The sequence below is a fragment of the Pinus tabuliformis genome, chromosome 5_2 (genome assembly GCF_031772625.1).
Source record: "Pinus tabuliformis cultivar Carrire ecotype Pingquan chromosome 5_2, CPIR1, whole genome shotgun sequence".
Taxonomy (NCBI): domain Eukaryota; kingdom Viridiplantae; phylum Streptophyta; class Pinopsida; order Pinales; family Pinaceae; genus Pinus; species Pinus tabuliformis.
The window spans coordinates 39,145,038-39,149,449 of record NC_142306.1 but is presented as its reverse complement, the minus strand read 5'-3'; the positions used below and the strand labels follow the sequence as shown (position 1 = coordinate 39,149,449).

At 40.6% G+C, this 4,412-nt stretch overlaps 1 pseudogene; it reads left to right on the top strand.

The window, feature by feature from the left end:
- Positions 1–478: 478 nt before the first annotated feature.
- LOC149157506 (peptidyl-prolyl cis-trans isomerase CYP40 pseudogene) lies at positions 479–1,243 on the top strand (annotated as a pseudogene).
- The last annotated feature ends 3,169 nt before the right edge of the window (positions 1,244–4,412 follow it).

Here is a 4,412-nt window from a genome sequence, read left to right as displayed (position 1 = left end):
AGATGTTAACATTGCACAGTCCTGTTGTAGTAGGAGCGTTCAAGGCCGCTCAATCCATTTCATGCATATCACTCCCACTCTACAGTTGATGGAGGTTTCGAGGTTATGACATAAGCTATTCTATTTACTCCACGAACACTGTTGCAAATCTACGCAGAAACCTCTGCAAGGAACTTAGGATCAAACTGATACCAATCTGCGGTCATTCCATCCTCGCAATGTTGCGACAATCCAACTGGAATTGAAAATAGACTTCACAGAAGAGATCAAGAAATTAGGGCTCAACCGAGACTCTAGAGCGTTCACGGGCTTGAATCACTGTTTTGAGCATCAGTTGGAATTCTTTCCGGCACTTCGTTTGGAAGTTTTCTTCACTGCATTCGATTTCTTTGTTCGTTGTGATCGCAGTAGATGCAGGAGAAGGGGCATGTCATAGATCAGCAGAGTCTCGAGGAACTTGTCGAGGATATGACCAAATTTCAGGGCTTTGTGCACAGGAGAAAAGGGCATTGGCCCTCATACTGGCACCCCCCTGCATTACAAGGGGCTTCCTTTCCATAGAGTTATCAAAGGTTTTATGATACAAGGTGGAGACATCTTAGCTCAAAATGGTACAGGGGGTGAATCAATATATGGATTAAAGTTTGATGATGAAATCTTTCAACTGAAAAATGAGCGCAGAGGAATGTTGTCAATGGCAAACTCTGGACCTAATACAAATGGCTCTCAATTTTTCATCACAACAACAAGGATCTCCCATCTCGATGGAAAGCATGTTGTCTTTGGGAAGGTAATTAAAGGCATGGGAGTTGTGCGTGGCATTGAGCATACTCCCACAGAAGGTAGTGACCGCCCTTCTCTAGATGTTGTAATTTCAGATTGTGGGGAGATCCCAGAAGGATCAGATGATGGAATAGCTAATTTCTTCAAAGATGGAGATTTGTATCCAGACTGGCCAGCTGATCTTGATGAGAAATCTGCATAATTTTCATGGTGGATGAATACAGTAGATTCTGCGAAATGTTTTGGGAATGAAAATTACAAGAAAGGGGATTATAAGATGGCTTTAAGAAAATACAGAAAGGCATTGCGCTATCTTGACATTTGCTGGGAGAAAGAAGAAATTGATGAAGAGAAGAGCAATCATTTAAGGAAGACCAAGTCGCAGATATTTACGAATAATTCTGCTTGTAAATTAAAATTAGGAGATTACAAAGAACAGATCTATGAAGACAGAAAATGAAGACAGTACAGAGTGTGGCTGTGAGACTGCACTAAAGGAAGAATAGATGAATCCTAAAGAAAGGTTGAGGCTATTAACCATGCTCATTTACAGGTTGTTCTCATAACCTTGTCCAAAGCATCAACTATGCATAGTGAATTTTTAAAGGCAAGGAAGAAGACTGTGTTTTTGAAATTACACAGCAGTTTCGTAGCGCGCTACGAAACTGCTGTAGGTGGTGATTTTAAACGCAGAACAGCTATGTTGGTGAGATGACCGAGAAATTTGAAAGAGAGACACCTGTCTATCAATACGGCCTACAGCACATCCAGGATGTGGCAGCCCGCTCTTTTTGTTAAAGGATAAAAGCAAGGATAAAGCATACTCCTTTGGATTCGAATATGTTGAGGCAAATCAAAGACCGACAAACAGGAACAGTTTCCTATATTTCAGGGTGTTGGAAACATGTTATATTAAAGGCCAGCAAGCAACTATCGACACCTATCACAGCCAAACTAAGAGAAGCCACTTGTCAAAGAATGAGCCTGTTCTCTCCTTTTTCTCGTAGGAGCACCATCTTGGTTGTAATAAATGCCATTTCCAGCATGATGTAGAATTAGAGTTTTAGTTGTTTTAGGAGTCCAGCGCTGTCAATTAATAGTCAGCTGTAATTAATAGTTAGTTAAAAGTAAGTAGGTGTCATCATAGGCAGAATCGAGCTCCCCTCATGCTGGAGGAGGAGACTCAAAGTAGTTTAGTTTGTTTTCCTATATATAGTGAAAACTCTGATGTAATTGGGGTTGGAGATTTATAAAAAAAAACAGAGTTTCTATATTGGCTTATGTAAAAGACTTTGACAGTAATAGAAAGATTACTTTTTCTTCCCAAGATTCATCTTGTGTTCAAAGGCTCAGAATATATGTGGTTTTGTCTTTATCCTTTCTGTTTTACAACTCAATAGACATGCAATCACTCTGAATTCACCTAGCGCTCAGACTTCCTGTGTATGTTTATGAGTTGAGGTTCTGTTTGAGAAATGTTCTGAGTGTTTAAACATAATATGCCTTGGCTTCCATGATTGAGTAGTTAATAGTTTATTGCAGAGGTGTTTGACTCCATGAGCCCAATGGAAGAAGTGTTATTTTTTTGTTCCAACCAGCTTATTTTCATGTACTGTTTGAAGAGTTAGCCATCTTTTCCTGTTATTAATGCATATCAAAAATCTGTGAGAGAGCCCTCTCTGACTAAGGAGGCTAAGCCTTAGTCTAAAGCCTGGTTTGAAATAGTTGCATGAGATCTTGCTAAGTAGCAACCCTTAGTACCCGATTTTGTGATAACATTCTGCATGAAATTTTTCATCCTCTTTATGTTCCCGCAAATGAAAAATGGGAGGTTCATCATTCACACCTTGGTAAAGTGCATGAGCAACCTGATGTGATAGACATAAAGGCAAGAACACCTCCCCTCACAACTGAAGTACTTCATGATCAATTTCATGAGTGGAGCATACTCATCTCTCAAAAATCTGAATGGAAAAACTCTCGTGAGCTGGCTCAAACAGCTGGCCTTAATGTAAGGCTCATAATGATGCCTCTCCACCTTCTTCTTATGCCACTATTCTCCAATGTTTGGTATGCCTATTGCCACTGATATGGTTTCGGGTGTCAATGTGAAAGTGACCCCAACCAAGATAGACTGTCCTCCGTGTAGGTGAAGTGCAAAAATACGGGCCAACTCATGATGAACTCTGACATTTTATACCTTCTGAAAAAATTCAAAACATGCTAAGTGCTGGAAACATGACATAGCAAGAGGGCATGCCTGCAACTCGGTGAGCGTGTTTGGCTCATCTCTAACATGTTTGCCACTCTGGTGATGTCTCCTGGGGGCCTGTTCTCCTGAAGCTGTATCACTGTGGGTCTCCTCCTCATATTCTGATGAAACCTGGGATGCCATGACTGCTGTTTGTAAACTGAATTTAGGCTACCCTTTGATTTTAGTGAAGCTGGAGTTTGCTTTGAAAATCTACCACCAAGGGGACAATTAAAAAGGGAGTATTAGGAGGGGGAAAATATAATGGGGAATAGGGGTTTATAGGAAAATTTTGATAGGGTAGGTTTTGCGTTTTGGGCAAGGTAAGGTTTTAGGGTTTGGGATTTATTTAGCAATAGGAAGAGGGGAAAGGGAGTATGATTTTGGTAGTGTTAGGGTAGTGATTATGGGGATAATGGCATAGGGGAAGGGTAGGAAAAACACCTTGGCAGAAATATCACTGTAGCACAAACCCTAGCATCATGGTTTTCTTGATGTCTTCTTGTGTTTGTTTTATAAAAGATTTTTGCTATTGATTATAATCATAAAACAATTGTATCTCTTTCAAATTTGATGCACAAGTGGAGGTAGGTTGCCTACCTTGCAATTGGATGGGCTCCATAAAAATTTTTGAGTGAAATTGGTAAGTTTTGGGCGCTTTGCCCCTGTGCGCCGCACACTCTGAGTGCATCGCGCCAGTGGTGATTTTAAACGGTGGGCAGGCTCTGTGTGCCACGCCCGGTGAGTGCGCCACGCTCCTGTCTGTGTGTGCCGCGCACCCAGAAATCGCCCCAAGCTGCTCCAAATCACTCCAACCTTCAACTCACGACCTTGCAACCTTCCTCCAACGCCTTGCTTGCACAACGAGTTTGTTTTATGATGATATTTGTGTATATAGGCTTGGAGGTCATATTTTTAAATTAACTTTTTAAGAAAAACCCACTTTTCTAATGTCTTGTTCAACACATTTCACTGACTTTAATATAACCTTGATTTTCACCTTTTCTCTGAATTTTGGGCTCAAATGATGAAATTTTCGACACTTTTTGCAGGGATTGCATGACAGAGAACTTTGGCCATAGAAACCATGAATGCACCTGAAGAAATCAATTGTCGACCCTTTTTTGAAAATTTTGTCACCAATAGAACTGTTGGACTTTTCTTCAAAACATAGTTTTGAAGAACCATCGATTTTTGTCAATAAGATGATGGGGAGCTGCGGATCATTACTTTGCAAGAGCATCCCTCTGACCTACATGGCTTTACTGGACCTATTAAAGACCAAATTGATCAATCCCTAGACCTAATGACCAAAAATGACCTTTGTCCATTGAAGGACCAGACCTTGACTGTTATGGTCCTTTTGATTATTTGTCAC